This window comes from Passer domesticus, chromosome 8 (genome assembly GCF_036417665.1).
Source record: "Passer domesticus isolate bPasDom1 chromosome 8, bPasDom1.hap1, whole genome shotgun sequence".
In the NCBI taxonomy this organism is placed as follows: Eukaryota; Metazoa; Chordata; class Aves; order Passeriformes; family Passeridae; genus Passer; species Passer domesticus.
Genome location: NC_087481.1, coordinates 10,415,862 through 10,434,886, shown reverse-complemented (window position 1 = coordinate 10,434,886; position 19,025 = coordinate 10,415,862). Strand labels below are relative to the sequence as shown.

Below are 19,025 nucleotides of genomic sequence, written 5' to 3'. Positions count from 1 at the left end.
GAGGACTTTGCTGTCAAAAGGTTACAGTTTGCACTGGGCCCAGAAGTATTTTTCCCTAAGGCAAAACAAATTGAAATGTGAAGTTTAAATCTTCAAATGACTATTAAAGGAAACTGTAGAATAGTTTCTGGAAAGGCAGCATTGTCAATGATCATGCAGCCCACCAAGAGCTGGAGTGGAATCTAGAATTGCTTATTCCAGCTATGCAGGAATTCATTACCCTGGCAAGCACTGGTCCATGGGAACAAATGATCCCATAGCCCTGGGCAGAATGGCACCCAGGCTGGAGTGGAAATAGATTTGAGGAACCCTTGTCACTTTTTATTGGCCTCACAGCCCACTCATCCCTTGGCAAGCAAGTTGCAAAAAACACTGTTGGACTGCTGTCCTGGGTAAATCTACATACAGATGACTTTTCCAAAGCAGGGCATCTTTTCCCAGTGAAATACACATCCTCTTCTTACCTATGAAATTGTGCCTGAAGTCACCTGTGAGCCAGATCTGTGTGAGATTGCAAAGGAGCAAAGCTTTGGCATTTGGGCACGCTTCTCTTGGTTTCTTTGCTCAGGCTTTTGTTGAGCACAGAACACATCCAGGTAGAAAACTTTGGACCATACAGGATCTTTTTGTTCCATTGTCCCCCAAACATGTCAATATGTAGCCCTATTGTAATGGCAATCTAAAAACAGTAGCACAAATGACAGAAAGGAAACATGGCAAAAGAGGAAGAGGAGCAGCCCAGTGAGGAAAGGATGTGGTGAGACACTGGCACATGAAGTGAGCTGCACTGCCATAATCTCTAGGCTAGCAGATCCTGGTCTCACATTCTCGTTTTGGCTTATTTCAATTAATATTTTTTTCCTAATCATCAAAACAAAATAAAATAAAAATATGTCATCAAAATTGAAAGATACAATCAAAACCTTTATTCAAAATGACATCTAAATATCAGAATATAAATCCATCTCTAACTATGAAGCCGAACACATAATTCCTATTCTTGTGACACTCTTCAGTCAGGCAGCAGCTTCTTCCTGAGCTTGGAGGAATTAGAGCTCTTCTGGATGGGAGACAAAGACTTTGTGGGTAAGAGAACATTGGAAGTGTCCAGAGAAAACTGCTTGGTAAGGCTGTAGGCAGTCAGATCTGCAAACGGGAGACACAAAATGTAACAGAGCCAGCAATACAAAAGAAAATCATCTGAAACTCCATATTTCATGGGACAGACTTCCTGGAAACTTCTAAATAGCTGCACATGGAAACATGCTCTTGCTGGCAGACACTTGGAGTAGGCCATAGGAAAAACCCTGCCCCACTTCCACAGAGCTACCCCAGGAACAGCCTGGCCTCTGGGCTGCCCTGGGACAGCAGGGAGCCCAGAGCCCTGTGCTCTCCAGCAATGGCTCAGCTGCACATGCACCCTCCTGCTCCTCTCCCTGCCCCACAGCTGAGCAGCCCTCCAGCTGCACGGGGCACTGGCAGCAGCACAGCTCATTGCAGGGCCACATGCAGGGCACAGCTGTTCCCTGGCAATGTGCACAGCCTGGCTGGGCTGCCACAAGACCCTTCCTCCCAGCAGAGAGCGGCCCAGCTCCCCCCTCACCTCTGTGTGAGGCTGAACCATGCTCACCTTGTCCTCAGTCTGGAGTTGCTTCAGGTCCCCCATGTCATGACTAAGAAGGGAAGTGGAGAGAGCAGGGGAAGATGCACAGCCTTCCTTAGGCATCCACAGCTCCTCCGGGCAACTTGTTCCCAGTGCCTCAACAGCCTCACTGTAGAGAATTTCTTCCTAGAAAATTGCAAAGAGGATAAAAATGCTTCTGTAAATCCATCAGCAACAAAAGGAGGGCTAAGGAGAATCTCTGTTTTTTCCTGGATGTGGGTGGAAACACAGAACAAACGATGAGGAAAAGACTGAAGACCTTAGTGCACTCTTCCCTGGGTACAAACTGTCAGGATGGCCAGGCCCAGGGAGGGGTGGAATTCAATGGAATTAAATCCAGCTGGTGCCTGGTCACAGGTGGTGTTCCCCAGGGCTCAGCACTGGGACCAGTTGTGTTTCTCATCTTTGCCAACGATGGGAAAGAGAGGATCAAGGGCACCTCAGGCAGTTTACAGACGATGCCAAGCTGGGTGGGAGTGCTGATCTGCCAGAGGGATCTGGACAGGCTGGATCATGGGCTGAGGCCACTTGCGTGAGGTTCAACAAGGTGAAGTGCCCGTCCTCCACTGGGGCCACAGCGCCCCCATGGATGGCTACAGGCTGGGGGCAGAGTGGCTGGGAAGCCGCCCAGCAGAAGAGCACCTGGGGGTGCTGGTTGGCAGTGGCTGAGAGCCAGGGTGCCCAGGTGGCCAAGAATGCCAATAGCATCCCGTCCTGGGATAGGCTTTAGGGGTGGCCTTGGCAGTGTCAGCAGTCTCAGATTATTGGAAGGACTCTATGATCTTAAAGGTCTTTTCCAATGGAAAAAGTTCTGCAATTCTAAACCTCCATTTGTGCTTTTGAAGGATGCAGTCCCAAATAGACCTGCATTTGTGTTTTTAAGGAATTTAGCATTGACCTCTCCTTGAAAGTAATAGGAATCAGGCTTTAAATGTTCTCAAAGCACTTTTATTCCTTGATCTTAAGCTGTGTGTTTGAATTGAGGTGCTTTTGTACAGGAAGGTTGGACCATGGGATAAATACAGGCAATTTAGCTGCAATGGCACTTGTTTCATCTGCTTTTCTGCTTCCTTTTCCCATGGGTGGCAGATTTGGGAGTATTTTCTTGTGCATTGACTTCAGGCTCAGACTTGCTCATGGATGTGCTGTAAAATCTTATCTACCCCTTAGTGAAAAATGCTTGCAAACTGGTGGGAATTGCTAGAGACAAGAATTACAAACCGGTCCCCAGTATGATTAGCCCAGTGTCCCTGCTTAAATCAGGTATGCTTGTATTAAAAAGGAGCAAACTATTCTAACTCTCCTGCCCACTCCACTTTAAAAAAAATTTTTTGTACCTCTTGGGGCAAGTCCTGTGTGCCATTCCAAGTCTGTTATCAAATGTGTGAAGTGATGCTGCTGCTGTAGCAGCAGCCTGAGTTGAGTGGGAGCAACTCCAAAGCACTGGGTTCTACAGCAGTGGGCATGGTGAGAGGCTTGCCTCTGCTGCCATGGGGAGAGCAGCTGCTGGGGCTTCCCCCTTCTGCCAACTGCAGTCTGCCTCCAACACGTGGACTGTATGGCCATGATTTTGCCAGAAAGTGGGAAATGCATCGTTTGAATGTATTTTGATGTTGTCTGACATCACCTGACTGGAGCGGTTTGGTGGGCAGGATGCCCTGTGGGCAGGGCCATGGCAGGGATCAGTGGCTGGCACTGGCAGTGTTATTTTCCCAGGCAGGCTCCTGACACAGCTGTGGGGGAAGGCAGCAGCAGCTGTATCAGCCCAGCGAGCAGCAGCACATGGAGGAGACCCTCACTGCAAAGAGCCCGTCACCCCCTTTGCTCTCCCATGGCAGCACAAGATGATTCCAGCAGGTGAAGGGCTGCCGCAGCCTGGAGACTCCTTCAGCCAGCACTTGTTCCAATCTCCTTGCTGCAGCTGTCCTGGAGGATGTTGGCTGCAGAGGGGGTGCCCATGTCCAGGAATGCTGCTCGGCTCAGGGGCAGGGTGTGTACAAAGCTGCCTTCAGAGCGCTGATCACCAGACCCCGGAGCCGCTGGCAAGGGCAGCAGCTCTTCTTCATTCTGTGCAGGAGAGAGGCCAGCCTTGGAGCCTGGCCCTGGGGACAGGGAAACGCTCTGAGTATAGGTTTGAATTTTCAGAGACAGTCCAAATGAGAATTGTTTTGAGGCAGGTGTTGCAATGTTGGGTTTGGGTGTGTCTGCAGGAAAGCAAGCAGGAATAAACCCCTGCCACAATGAGGGAGAACTTTGCATGGCCAGTTTACACCCTAGAGATACACTGATGATATGGGCCCACTGAACACTGGGGGCATCTGATGCAGAGTGCAAAGCTTCTTTGAATAGACAGGAGACATGAGACTTGAAGAAATAATATTGCAGATGCAGAAAAAGGGATCAGACCCACTGGTCCCATGGCTCAGGCTTAGTTTTGCCAAATCAAGCAGGATTAGTTTTATCCACTTTTTTCAGAATAACCTGCCCTGTGCTATTTCCATCATGAAAAGTTTGAATTGTCAGGAACTGCCAAGATCAGAAATGTTTTGAGGCAGATCATGTTTATGTTGGGTTTGGGTGTTTATGCAAAAAAGCAAGCAGGGAATAAACCCCTAGAACAATGAAGCAGAGCAAAAGTGGAATATTTGGATGGTCAATTTGTTCTCTAAAGCTATCGGCCAGCTGAATTCTGGGGTCATCTACTGGGGAGTGCAAAGCTGCTTTTACTTCCACGGCCCGGTGCCATTCTTTGTGTCCCAGCACTTTGTTTGATGTGAAGAGAAATTTACCAATTCCCACACCAACCAGCTGCAACCCAGATCTGAGTGGGAATTACAGAAATAAATTACAGAAATGAATTTACAGAAATAAAGGACTTGAAAAGTAGCTTTGGAGAGGGTTTACTTCCTAGACAGTGTGAAAGCCTCAGGCCTGGCCAGGCTGGGCTCAGGGCTGGCTGCCCTTGGGAAGGGAAGGGGATGGAGTTGGGGTGGGGTTTTGCAGCCATGGAAATGAGAGAGCCACGGGCTATTGCATCACAAAGGGGCAGCCCCATGGGCTATTGTGTCACAAAGGGGCAGCCCCACGCGAGGGCTGTGAAGGCTGTGCAGGTTGTGGTTGGCACGGCCGCAGCGGCAGCAGACGCGTCTGGCTCTGCCTCTCTGTGCCGAGCGCTGGCGATCGGAGTCACCCGGCCTTGTTCTGAGGCTGGGCACCAAGCTCCTGTCGCTGGCTACACTGGGAGTGTTCCCAAATTCAAACCCAGATCCTTCTGCCAGGCAGAAGCATGGGTTTGAAGATGGACTTTAGTGGAAAAGGAAAAACCTCTGAAGGAAAAGGTGAGGATAGGAAGGAGCTGAAAGGCTGAAGCCAAATGGAAAACAAACCCAACCATATTTCAGGGAAAACTGTTCCGTGGTGGTCAGTGCTAGTCTGTGTCAGAGTAGGTGGCTGACAGCTACAGAGGATCCTGCAAGGGCGCCCATGGAATCACAACATTCTGTCATTAGTTTACTCTGCTTTCTCCTGTTTGACAGTAGCCAAATCAGTCATACTGTCAGCCAGGACAGGGACTGTGGCCACAGCTGCCCACAAACTGGACATGGCCATGAGATTCAAGTCCTGTTGCTTTCTTTACCATCAATGTTGGGTCTCAGTACAGAAAAATTTCCTGTTCTTCCTCTGCTTGCTGATGGGGTCCCACCCAGGGGATGGTATTACGGTGATACAGAAACACCAATAAGGCCTGCCTGCTTGCTGAGAGGTCTTTGTGGTTTTCAGAAATAGCAGTCACAGCTGTGTGGGTCTTTCCTAGGGATTCCCAGAAGGCCAGCCTCAAGAAGGAATTTTTTTCCCCTCTTATCTTTGGAGCCTTCCGCCTTTGCCTTCACACTTGCTAACTCAATACTGTTGAGAGGAATGTAACGCAGACCAGTTTCATGAAAAAGAAAACCAAAGAAATTTTCCCAATAATTAAAAATTATTCCAATCGAGTGCCATACCTATTAGATGTGTTGAAGATAAAAGTGGGCCTTCACATAACTCACTTCTTCCCTTGAGAGCATGGCTCAGCCTCACACAGAGGTGAGGGGGGAGCTGGGCCGCTCTCTGCTGGGAGGAAGGGTCTTGTGGCAGCCCAGCCAGGCTGTGCACATTGCCAGGGAACAGCTGTGCCCTGCATGTGGCCCTGCAATGAGCTGTGCTGCTGCCAGTGCCCCGTGCAGCTGGAGGGCTGCTCAGCTGTGGGGCAGGGAGAGGAGCAGGAGGGTGCATGTGCAGCTGAGCCATTGCTGGAGAGCACAGGGCTCGGGGCTCCCTGCTGTCCCAGGGCAGCCCAGAGGCCAGGCTGTTCCTGGGGTAGCTCTGTGGAAGTGGGGCAGGGTTTTCCCCTGGGCTGTCTCCAGTGTCTGCCCGTAGGACCATGCTTCCCTGTCCAGCTCTTTAGAAGTTTCCAGGAAATGTGTCCCATGAAATATGGAGCTTCAGATGTTGTAGGTTTGCATTGTGGCCTCTTTTACATTTTGTGTCTCCACTTTGCAGGCCTGACTGGCTACCCTCTTGCCAAGAGGTTTTCTCTGGCAAATCCCTCTATGCTCCTTCCCTCCAAGCCATTGCCTCCCATCCAGAAGAGCTCTCCTTCTACCACACCAAGTCAGACACGCAGTGGAGAGCAGGAGAATGGGAAAAATGGCAGTGGCTGTGATGAGCACCGGGCAAAAATACAGGAGCTGAGCTCAGAGAGAAAAGGCCATAAGGTAAAGAGACCAAGCTAATCCTGTGTGGTAAATTTTCAATTTCTTTGCTGTGGGTAGAACTCTGAGATGTTTTTGCTGACAGGAAGTGACCCTTTCACTGAAGTTTGAACAGGTCCCGATTTGGATCCTTAGCTGGGCCAGAAATGATGGGATATGAAGGAAAGGTGCCTATGCCCCTGCTGCCTCCACCCCCCTTCCTGGCCATGGCATGGGGGCTCTGGAGGAACTTGGGCAGGCAGAGACCTTGCAGAGAGCAGCAGGGCAAGGAGCTCTGCTGGACTTCCTAAATGCCAGTGAGCCTGAGATGATGGATGTGTGGGAGCTGGAGAGCAGCGAGCATCCCGAGAGCTCAGCAGCAGCATCTGGGCTCAAAGGCTGCTGGGGAAGTGTAGGAGGGAAGGGCAGCAGCAGCAGAAGAGAGGGGCTTGAGAAAAGCAGGTTTTGCCATCCTGCAGAATGGCTTTGTGGGGATGTGCTGGAGATCAAGAGCGACTGTAAGGTGCCTTAGGGTCAGAGAGAGAACCGTGATCTAAACACACTCCAATACCATCCAGAAGGCCAGTGGAGGCAGTGGCAGCCCAGAACACCTTGATGTCAAACCTGTGGATGCCAGCTGGGAATGTAGCCACACTTGCAGAGAAGTCACCACAAGGGAAGGGGTGGCAAATCTGGGGCATGGTCTCTCCCTCACCACCTCCCTTTCCATTCCCCATCCTCGGCCAACCGCACCATCAGTTTGACTATTCCTGCCAGGTCCCAGCTGAGGGCATATCTAGATGTCTTGAGGCATGAAGGGGGGCAAGGCTGGATGCTTGATCTGAGCCCTGTGTTCTACTCTTTCCAGGCTGCCTTGCTGCATTCCATTGGTGGGGATATGAAGAAGGGGTCACTGGGACTGCCTTTGGTCCCCCCAATACGCAGGGCAGGAAGTCCCCCTGTGGGCAGTGCTGCGGGGTCCCTGCCAAGCTCTCCCCAGCTGGATTCCCAGGAGTCCCGGGAGATGAGGTAAGCCAAGGTGTCTGCTGCTCCAGTGTGCTGTTCACCTCACTCCTCCCATCTCGTGTGATTATTTTGTACAGTCAGCTGTCCCCAGTGTTTATGCAAACATCTGTGTTTTCACCATTTTGCACACCTATAATGATGTAGCACAATGTCATACCCAAGGGCGTTCAATCTGATCCTTCTTCTTGAAAAAACAAGGAGTTGTAATATTCTAAGGAGACAGCAGTGCTCTGACCGCATGTAGAACAAGGCTGTCACCAGGGTAATGTAGGAGCAGGCAAAGTCAAGCTTTGGCAGCAGTACAAAAGTAGCTGCCCTCCATACAGACTCGTGTCTCAGCTCAGCAGCTATTGCTGCTTCAGAGAGGCTCTAGGAACCACTTGGCTCCAAAAGGAGAGGCAGCAGACTTGGGGAGTTTTGATGCAAGTTGAAGAATGACTGCTGTGTTTCAGCCAGAGCTTGGCCAGCTCTGTGTGACTCCAGAAACAGAAAGCCCAAGGACAGTTAATCAGCTTGGCATCTTGTTGGGTTTATGTGTTGCATTTCCCCTTTCATCACAGTGACCATGCTAATAACTTTGCCTCCTTTCATGGTACGCCCTTTCCCTCCCTTCTCTTTCTACCTCCTCATATGTTCTTTTGTCCTCTATTTTCTCCAGGCCAAGACCCAGCAGCAGAAGCAAAGAGAACAGCTCTGAGGATGCAGGTAGGTAGAGGGCATGCCTGTCCTAAAATGATCATTGTAGTCTTGCCTCAGAGGTGACATTTGGAGAGCTTGGTTAAAACCCATTCTTTTGAAAATCTCATTAAATTAATTTCAATTCCTTGATGGGTTCAGTGGAGTCTCTCAGAGTCCAGTCCCTGCGAGTGTGCTCTGGTGTTGCAGTGAAAATTCCTCCATTTTGCAGGCAAGAATAGGTTCAATTCTTCCAAGTCTTTCCGGCCATGTCCCTCTTCACTGCTTCCCTCCAAGCCATTGCCTCCCATCCGGAAGAGCTCTCCTTCTCCTAACACAAATGAAATGTACAGGATGGAGAAAGAGAACAAGAAAAATGGCACTGGCTGTGATGATGGGTGTAGAAAAAACCAGGAGCTGAGTTCAGAAGGAAAAAGTTATGAGGTAAGGAGACCAAGCTAAGACCTGTGCAGAAGATTTCCAGTTTATTTGCTCTAGGCTGAGCTTGGAGACCTTTTCTTGTGGTGTGAGCCCAGGGAAGCAGCTGAGTCGAGGAAGAGCTCAGCTGGACACTGCACTTCAGGTTGGCATTGGGTTTGTGGTGGAGACTTCACATCCTCAGTGTGGATCAATAGCAGGAGAGGTCTTTGAATGGTTTCTGGGCTCTGTTGTGGTTCCTCCTCTGTCTTATGGCTGAGAAAACACCAAGAAGCAGTCAGAGCAGCTAAAGCTGTCTAATCTGGAAAAGCTATCCTTCTAGATTTAGTAAACTATAGGTATCTGTGAACCATCTCTATGTCTTGGTGATGTTTTCTGCCTGCTCTGTCTGGTTGGGAAGCAAAAAGGTGTTTGTTGGAGCAGGCAGTCCTGCAAAGTCAGTTCCAGGTTGTCTCAGCTTCAGAGGTGGTGAGAGCCAGACATCCTCTGCTGCTGTTTCCAGACTTATCAGCTTCTGGGCGGCTGTGTGCTCTGGCACGGCTTTGTCCAGAGGGAAGGGATGGGAGGTGGCCATGGGGAGAGCAGCCCCGAGCCCAGGCACACGATTGCCTTGGCAGCAGGGCCAGGAGCTGCAGTTGTTCTGGGTTTGCTGTGGGGTGCAGGAGGAGGCAGATGAACAACAGCTTTGGTAGACAAAATATCCAATCCAAGGCTTGGGTATTGATTTCAGCCTGGCTGAGAAAGGGCCCCATGTATCCCTGACAGGACCTGACCCTCTCACTGAAGTTTGAACAGGTCCTGAGTTGGCTCCTTAGCTGGGCCAGAAATGATGGGTTAAGAAGGAAGGGTGTGCATCTGCCCCTGCTGCCTCCACCCCCCTTCCTGGCCATGGCATGGGGGCTCAGGAGGAACTTGGGCAGGCAGAGACCTTGCAGAGAGCAGCAGGGCAAGGAGCTCTGCTGGACTTCCTAAATGCCAGTGAGCCTGAGATGATGGATGTGTGGGAGCTGGAGAGCAGCGAGCATCCCGAGAGCTCAGCAGCAGCATCTGGGCTCAAAGGCTGCTGGGGAAGTGTAGGAGGGAAGGGCAGCAGCAGCAGAAGAGAGGGGCTTGAGAAAAGCAGGTTTTGCCATCCTGCAGAATGGCTTTGTGGGGATGTGCTGGAGATCAAGAGCGACTGTAAGGTGCCTTAGGGTCAGAGAGAGAACCGTGATCTAAGCGCACTCCAATACCATCCAGAAGGCCAGTGGAGGCAGTGGCAGCCCAGAACACCTTGATGTCACACCTGTGGATGCCAGCTGGGAATGTAGCCACACTTGCAGAGAAGTCACCACAAGGGAAGGGGTGGCAAATCTGGGGCATGGTCTCTCCCTCACTACCTCCCTTTCCATTCCCCATCCTCGGCCAACCGCACCATCAGTTTGACTATTCCTGCCAGGTCCCAGCTGAGGGCATATCTAGATGTCTTGAGGCATGAAGGGGGGCAAGGCTGGATGCTTGATCTGAGCCCTGTGTTCTACTCTTTCCAGGCTGCCTTGCTGCATTCCATTGGTGGGGATATGAAGAAGGGGTCACTGGGACTGCCTTTGGTCCCCCCAATACGCAGGGCAGGAAGTCCCCCTGTGGGCAGTGCTGCGGGGTCCCTGCCAAGCTCTCCCCAGCTGGATTCCCAGGAGTCCCGGGAGATGAGGTAAGCCAAGGTGTCTGCTGCTCCAGTGTGCTGTTCACCTCACTCCTCCCATCTCGTGTGATTATTTTGTACAGTCAGCTGTCCCGTGTATGTATGCAAACATCTGTGTTTTCACCATCTTGCCTATCTGTGATGATCCAGCACAATGTCAATCCCAACACCAATGCCCCAAGAGCTGGGGCTGTGGTGGGGAAGAGGAGGAAGGGCTTAAAAGCTCCTCAAGATGCGTCCAGGGCTGGACTTGGCTATTGATTGCCTCTGCAGTGGTTGTGATGTCATTTGGTAGTTGTACTGCATGGGTCTGGATCCTGAAGATCCTTGAATGCTGTGATCCTTGACTGTCAACTTCTGCAAACAGGAGAATATGTTTGGGCAAATATTGGCTCCTGGAGAGGTGTCTGCAACTTCAGGTGCTGCTCCTGTAATCTTCAAGTGTAAATTCAAGGTGCCTGGGCCTCCACTGTGAAATGAGATCCCAGAGAAATTTTGGGATATAGATGTATAATCTGATTGATGTTTAGTATTTTGATCTGAGCTTAAGATCAAACAGGGCAAATTGCTTGAGAAGAGGCATAGGACTGTACCTGATGGAAAGGTACTGGCTTGGATATGTATGAGAAAATGAAGCTGTCAAGCTGATCCAAGTGATAAGAATAAAGAAGGAGACACAGAAGTATCTTTCCAATTGAAAATCTTCGGTAGGGCTTTGAAAGTGTGATCTGAATATCCTTCCCTAAGAGCTGAGTTGGAAAAAGCCTTTTTGTTCTGGAAAGAGCCAGATGGTGTAATGTCATTCTCAGGAGACAGCGGTGCTCTGACCACATGTAGAACAAGGCTGTCACCAGGGTAATGTAGGAGCAGGCAAAGTCAAGCTTTGGCAGCAGTACAAAAGTAGCTGCCCTCCATACAGACTCGTGTCTCAGCTCAGCAGCTCTTGCTGCTTCAGAGAGGCTCTAGGAACCACTTGGCTCCAAAAGGAGAGGCAGCAGACTTGGGGAGTTTTGATGCAAGTTGAAGAATGACTGCTGTGTTTCAGCCAGAGCTTGGCCAGCTCTGTGTGACTCCAGAAAAAGAAAGCCCAAGGACAGTTAATCAGCTTGGCATCTTGTTGGGTTTATGTGTTGCATTTCCCCGTTCATCACAGTGACCATGCTAATAACTTTGCCTCCTTTCATGGTACGCCCTTTCCCTCCCTTCTCTTTCTACCTTCTCATATGTTCTTTTGTCCTCTATTTTCTCCAGGCCAAGACCCAGCAGCAGAAGCAAAGAGAACAGCTCTGAAGATGCAGGTAGGTAGAGGGCATGCCTGTCCTAAAATGATCATTGTAGTCTTGCCTCAGAGGTGACATTTGGAGAGCTTGGTTAAAAGCCATTCTTTTGAAAATTTCATTAAATTCATTTCAATTCCTTGATGGGTTCAGTGGAGTCTCCCAGAGTCCAGTCCCTGTGGGTGTGCTCTGGTGGTGCAGTGAAAATTCCTCTAGTGGGAAGTGTTGGGTGGCAAGAGCTGGAGTGGTGCCTTGGGGCCCTGGAAATGCAGTGCAGGAAAAGGAAACATTCCTCTTTTTCCTGCACATGCCTTTTATCTTCCTGAAGCTTTCCTAGTATCACACTTAGTAGGGAAAATGAAGTCATTTAGCATGAAATGAGAAATGTTACCACTGCTTTCTCCTGCTTTTGAAGGAGAATACCTTTCCTTGGGGCAGTTTCTGAGCTGAACCCTTTGAGATCTGGAGAAGATTCATGGGCACTGCCTGGTTTTGCACTGGCAGAAATAGGGAAGGCTCCTATGACAGAAAGTCCTTTTGAATTTTGCAGTGAAGGAGAAGGAGGCTTCCAGGTGGATGCAGCTTAGGCAGGGTGTGAGTTTGTCATCCTCTGCGAGCACAAGAACAAAGCCACCCGTGGCAGGTTCACAATGACAAATCTCTTCCCTGGCTGTCTCTGCCTGTGTCAGTGCTGCAGGCTGAGGCTGGGGGAGGAGATGCCTTCTGCCTTGTCCCTGTCCCTGCCTTGCCTGATCCCTGACAAGTGGAATGTGCCAGACAAAATGCAGTCTCTGGTGCATCTGGCTCAGCCAATGCTTTCAAGTTGAAAGCCCCAGTGACACTGTTGTTGTTCCTTTGCCATCTCTGGGCGTGTCATGCTAGGAGAGATGAGACTTGGAGAAATAATTCTGCTGATGCAGAAAAAGGGATCAGATCCCCTGGTCCATTTGGGGATCAGAGCTAGGTCTGCCAAATCCTGGGTGTGGCCCCTTTGGAATGACTCTTTATTTCCTTATATGCAGCTGGAGTGCTAAATGCAGCTCAGGAGTAGTACTGCTCAGTAAGTTAGGTGACATTTTTGCTGGATCAGTTCTGGACTAGAAAGTACCTATCTTATTAAACCCTGCCTGTTTTACTTTTATTACTGACCCCAGCATTCTACAGGGTGAAAGAATCCAGTTTTAAGACACTCATTCTGCTTGGATGCCATATGATTTTATCCTCCGTGAAGCCATGTAAAGAATTACATGTTGATGGAAAGTATTTTAGAATGATCCTCCAGGTCTGATGGAGAGTATTTTAGAATGATCTGCCCTCTGCTATTTCCATTAGGAAAATTTTGAATTGACCATATCAGCCAAGATCAGAAATGTTTTGAGGCAGGCCATGTTTATGTTGGGTTTGGGTGACTCTGCTGAAAAAAAAGTGGGGAATGAACCCCAGGAAGAGGCAAGTAGAGCAGAATTGGCACTTTTGGATGACCACTTTGTTCCCTACAAATACAGGCTCGCAGAATACTGGGCACATCTAATGGAGAAAGCAAAGCTTCTTTTATGTGTAACACGTGGTGCCATTGTTTGTGTCCCAGCACTTCCTTTGTTGTAAAGAGTAATATAAAAATCCCAAATGTGCAAAACCCAACCTCAAATTGAGTAGGACCTACAGAAACAAAAGCCTAGAAAACTACTTTTGAAAACAATTATTTCCTTGACAGTGTCCGTTTCTAGAGACCACTGTGAATTTCCAACTGTTTGGAAGGAAAGGGATCCTGTAGTAGTGGGGAGGCAACAGGCAACACATAAATAGTAGAACCCTTCTCTCCTGGCTTGCCAGCTCCATATTGTTCAGAGAAATTAAACTGATGCTAGTTCCATGTAAAATAAGAAACCAACCAATCTTTTCAGTAACTAAAATGTGCTTTGAAGGCCTCACCCATTAGATGGGTTGATTGTAAAGGCATGAGTTCAATTAACTCAATTCTCTTGTACCTGAATTACAGCTTCTTCTGAGCCTGCTGCAAACACCCAGAGGAAGAAGGGAAAGAGCTCTTGGTGCAAGATAGGACCTGGGATGCCTCTGTTCCCAAGGAAACTGGCTGACCTGTTTGGCTTGGAGACCTATGTGCCGAAGCCCGACCTTGGGAATGGAGGTCTGGGCTCCCGGCTGGCTCAGGGGGCCTCGGCCCAGGAGCCCCAGGAGCATGGCTCAGGCACACACAGAGGTGAGGGGGGAGCTGGGCCGCTCTCTGCTGGGAGGAAGGGTCTTGTGGCAGCCCAGCCAGGCTGTGCACATTGCCAGGGAACAGCTGTGCCCTGCATGTGGCCCTGCAATGAGCTGTGCTGCTGCCAGTGCCCCGTGCAGCTGGAGGGCTGCTCAGCTGTGGGGCAGGCAGAGGAGCAGGAGGGTGCATGTGCAGCTGAGCCATTGCTGGAGAGCACAGGGCTCGGGGCTCCCTGCTGTCCCAGGGCAGCCCAGAGGCCAGGCTGTTCCTGGGGTAGCTCTGTGGAAGTGGGGCAGGGTTTTCCCCTGGGCTGTCTCCAGTGTCTGCCCGTAGGACCATGCTTCCCTGTCCAGCTCTTTAGAAGTTTCCAGGAAATGTGTCCCATGAAATATGGAGCTTCAGATGTTGTAGGTTTGCATTGTGGCCTCTGTTACCTTTTGTGTGTCCATTTTTCTGGCCTGAATGACTGCAGTTGTTCCGAGGAGGTTACCCTGGGATCAGGAGTTTCCCTGCCAACTTCCCAAATGCTTTTACCTTCCAAGGCATTGCCTTCCACCCTGAATTCCCTACCTTCCTCAAAGCCCATTTCTAACTCTCCTTTTTTATTGTTAAGCTGACCATTCTGCAGGATCAAAAATTTCTGATTTAAGAATTCCTTTTTTCCTACTGTGCTGCCACTTGATTTTGTCCTCTGTGAAGCTGTTGTATAGAATGATTAGTTCTCTGAATTTTAACAGCTATGTTGGAGAGTATTTCAGAATGAGCTCCATTGTTCTACTTGAAATTAGAAAATCAGCCTTTGGTCAGACTAGCTTGAAAGTGGCCCAATCTCATACAGTTTAGAATGAACATCCTTGGGGAAAATGAAATATCTAGTCTCAAGGACACAGTTCACGTTTGGGTAACACTCCTGCAATGCTGAGCTTTTCTTTGAATGTCCTCCAAAACAGTCCAACAAAGAGAAGAAAATGTAAATCCAAGTGCATACATGTATTAGTACCTGTGACTTCTTCCAGGAGCTGGAAAGAAGATGTTTACTAAAATCAGCATGAATAAGGGCAGATAAGAATCTCTGTCAAGAGCAATCTCCATCTCTGCCCTTCTCTATCAGGCACAGAGGCTCTCCAGCATCCAGGGGCTCTGGCCTTCACCATGCAGCAGGTTTCAGTCTGCTGGCCAGCAGAGTAATGTCATGTCTGCTGCCAGTAGCCCATCCCTTGGGAGAGGGTCTAGGCATGTGGACCTTGCTGCTCTCAGTCCAAATCTCTGTGTTTTATGAGAGCTCTGCAACCTGGAACCTGTCTTGCCTGTTGCCCAGCACGGCATTTTTGGGGGCTTGAACTCTGCCAGAGATTTACAGGAACCTTTGCTTCCATTCCCAGGCCTCCCCCTGAGCCAGGCCAAGGAGACAGATCATCCCACCAGTCCTGGTCTTACGAGGGACAGAGAGCTGAAGGACGGCTTTGGAAAGGTAAGGGACAAGGACAGGGATGAGCAGACTTCCTTTCCAGTGGCTGTTTAGTACTTGGCCCAAAATGTCACTGAAAATCATGATCTTCCCCCCGCCCTGGGAGATGGGGATTCTCTTGGGAATATATTTGACAGCTCCAGAGCAATTGCTTGGCTATTTCCAGTGGTGCCAAGGTCACTAGCTTGGACATGGTGCTAAGGTCACGCCAGAAGCAATCTTTATGTGCAAAAGCTGTTTTAGAGAAGTTCTGAATGACAGAGCAAGCTACACATCAGTGAATGTGGGCAAAGTGCACCCTCAGAAGCAGAGAAGCAAAGACTCTAATGTTGAGTGTAAGCAAGGCTGGAAAGTAAAATGGGAGAGTTTGACTTTTCCTGGTTACCTTTGTGGCTGTATCTCACAGCCCTCTCATTCTCAAGTTTTCTGCTCATTAACTTCAGCGTTTCTGCAACTTGTTTTCACACGAGTCCTCCTTTTGGTCTCGTGTTCTCACAGACCAAGTCCTTCAGAGTCCTTCAGAGCTGAGTCCTTCAGAAGCCAGGAAGTGAGAAATAGCTGCAACTCCTGGCCATGAGTGTTAAGCAACAGCTCATTACCACTCCTTGCTGGGCATTGCACATGGTTTTTATTCTGCTGCCATGGCCTGTAGGAACTGAACTGCCTGCTCACTGTCATGTGAGCTCTTTGTCTGTCTTGGAGCACTCCTATGAATTCATGCTTCAAGCAGGGCTTCCTGACATAGGTTGCAGTTGCAGCAGTGGAAGGTCATGGCACTGAAATGTTCCACCTCACTGTGTGTAATTGCCAAGGTGAGGACAGGAGACATTCCTCTGAAACTATTGGAATGGATATGGAGCTGCATTGAAGCCTATGGCACCCTGTGGACTCTGTGCTCCTGATGAGATGTTGTGTCTGGTTTGTGTGTCTCTGCTTATAGTCTGTGATGTATTTCCATTGCACCTAGATCCGTGCTGCACTGTGGGAGTTGGCTCAAGAGAACTTGGAGCCAATGGACACAAAGCATTTTGTGGAAGAGATGAAGAAAAGGAGACAAAAGAAAAGATTCTTGCAGCTTCTTCCTGAGACAGTTGAGACCAGGGACGCAGCTGAAGCAAGTAAGTGGTGGCTACACTTGTGGTCCTTTTTGACCACTTGCTTGCCCCTTGCACATGGCTGCAGTCAGACTGGGGGGCTGTTCTGCTTGCATCTGAGTAGAAGCTTGCTTATTTGTTTCTGTTTCCCAAAATAAAATGCAGAGGCATGAAGAGTCTTGCCCATGGCCTCCCTGAGTCCGTAACAGAATATCAGCTTCCCACCTTCACCTCTAAAGTCTTTCAGAGTAAAAAATTCTGTCTTGCAAAGTACACTGGGGCTTCAGACTCTCTCCTGGAGAGCAGCCTCCAGGGAAGGTGAGGCCAAAAGACTGCTTTTCAACTGGGATTCCACCTGGACGAAACAAAGCTCCATTCCTTCTAATGAAAGCACCAGAGATCCTTCTCCTGCTGCTCCCTGCTGAGGAGCTGATGCTGTAGAGGTGTGCTGAAGCCCCCAGGCAGTGCTTCTGCTGCAGCCCCAGGAGCAAGCAGCGTTCCCGACTGAATCCCGGCCGGGCTCTGCCTGCAGGGCTGTGAGCGCTGCCTGAGGGCGGCAGCGGGGCCCTCAGGAGGCAGCACTCAGCCCCAGGGCAGCACGCAAGTTTAGCTGCACTTTCTTGGGTAACTTCCCCTGCCAGTGTCTGGAACAGGAGAACAAAAGCAAGGCAATACTGGCTTTTCCTTGTTTCTTCGAGGAAGCATCACTGCAGGTTGGTTTTATACTAGAAGAGGGTAGATTTTGACTAGATATCAGGGAGAATTTTTTCTATAATGAAGGGGATGAAAAGTTGGAAGGTTTGCCCAGAGAAGCTGTTGTTGCTCCATCCTTGAAGGTGTTCAAGGCCAGTTTACATGGGGCTCTGTGGAACCTGATCTAGACGAAGATATCCCTGCTCACAGGGCTTGGACTAGACGGTGGTTAAAGGTGCCTTCAAACCCAAACTCTTCTAGGATTATGTGATCACTGTCCCTTGTTAGTGTTATCTTGGTATAAAGTGGTATACCATTGTTATACTTGAAGTTCTTTGGGATAACAAAGAGATGTTGCCCAGCTCCAGCAACTTTTGTTGTCAACCTGTCCAGCACCCTCCACTTACAAGCTCTTCTTTGCTTCCTGCAGCCTTTAGCTTACCACCTGTTGATGGCACAGCTCCTAGGGTGCAGAGAAAAGACCCTGGTACTGCCTTGAAGAAGAAGGTCTTGAGAAAGCAGGACAACGTGCCCTTACTGCCCAATAAGCCCACCATCCTTGGAGATGGCAGCTTCCCACGCAACTCCTCAGGTAAGCCTGCTCCATGGAAGCTTTTCCCTGCATGGCTTTTTCCCTGCACAAGGAGCACAAAGTGTCTCCTGCCTCAGCCAGCACAGCTGGGATCTTGGGGCTATAGACTGTCCTGAGAATGAGCAGCAATTCTACTTTTCAGTTACTCCAGTTTGGTAGCACTAGAGAGTTGGTTCTTAGAGATCCATTGGAAAGTGGGGCTGAATAAAGTCCGTGCTAAAGGCCTAAGCTCTGGCTTTTGCCCATCCTAATACTCCAAACTACAGCACTGGTGCCAGGAGGCAGCTGTGACTGCAGGGATGAGCTATGGGGCAGCATGCCAGGGTGTGCTCACCGTGCACCTACGAGTGCCACCATGATCTGCTGTCCACTCACCATCTGGGCCCTCTGCCTGTCTGCAGTCCGGCTCTGCAGCCAGCTTTTCTGCTGTCCAGCAAGGGCTGTCTCTGCAGGGCCGTCAGTGGCTTGGTGCAGTTGTGCCTCTGCTCCCAGCAGTGCTCGCAGGCTCCTGGCTGCCGCCATCCAGGGCCTGCAGTGCCAAGAGGGAACAAGCAGTGCCTCCTGTGTCACCCAGCAAAGACAGCGGTTGTGTGCAGCAGGTGACAGCCAGGAGGGGCTGCCTGCTGCTCCCAGGCTGTTTGCTGCCTGCAGGAAATGCACAGCAGACAGTCCCCAGTGGCTCTTGTCTCTCCTTTGTGGGCAGCCTGCCTGTGCTGTGATGCCAAGCAGGGCGAAATAAGAAGAAGGCAGCTAGGAATGATACTTCAATGCTCTTTGCTAGTGATGCTATTCCATGTTCAGAATTGACCAGAACTAGCCTGATGTGGCTCTCCATCCACAGTGAATCTAGATGTGTGTATGTCTACATACTTCTGCAGTGCCATCACTGGTGTCAGTGGCTGAGGTACATCAGTGACACCTAGATTAGCTCCTGCCTGAATAGTTCTGATGTTTGGGTTCCTCCATACTTTGTGAGAACATGCAAGGTAGCACAAAAGCCCTACAAAGTCTAGAGCAGTTTGTCTAGATTCTGTGTAATATTTATACTCCATCCTTTTAGACAGCTCAAATGTTTTCATCTACACAAGAGGAAATGAGCTTTTGAGTACATGATGTGAAATTTTTGATTGACAGTACTTTTGATGACAGATGGGTTTCATAAGAAATGCATTTACCATCTGATTTTTTCATACCTTGTTAATTCCTTTCTTTACCAAGAAATTCAATTAAGGCAAACCCAGGCCAATTGATTAACAACAGAGTGCATGTGCCAACAATGTGCATCTGTATTTGCCTATTTTTATGCCCAGGACGCATTTGGAAGGCTTTTTTTATCAACTGTCTAGTCTGGAAATTGCATTTTTCCACAAGAGAAAGTTTAGAAATGTCTGAGTTTGCAAATACAGCCATTAGGTGACAAATACATTTCCCCATAACATCTTTGAAATACAGCAGTGTGTACCTCTG

General features: G+C 49.5%; 1 long non-coding RNA gene and 1 pseudogene across 2 annotated transcripts; both read right to left on the bottom strand.

Annotated features, from left to right (window-relative positions):
* The window catches only part of LOC135305589 (zinc finger protein 850-like), a 652,086-nt pseudogene that overhangs the window by 451,244 nt on the left and 181,817 nt on the right, over positions 1 to 19,025 (bottom strand).
* Positions 904 to 1,963, bottom strand: LOC135306107 (uncharacterized). 2 transcript variants are annotated; one of them, XR_010366960.1, is made up of 3 exons: positions 1,923 to 1,963; positions 1,631 to 1,789; positions 904 to 1,146 (listed from the first exon to the last, which is right to left on the bottom strand). It is a non-coding gene; the product is annotated as an uncharacterized LOC135306107 (long non-coding RNA). The 2 variants fall into 2 exon arrangements; XR_010366959.1 differs by lacking the exon at positions 1,923 to 1,963 and having other exon boundaries at positions 1,631 to 1,905.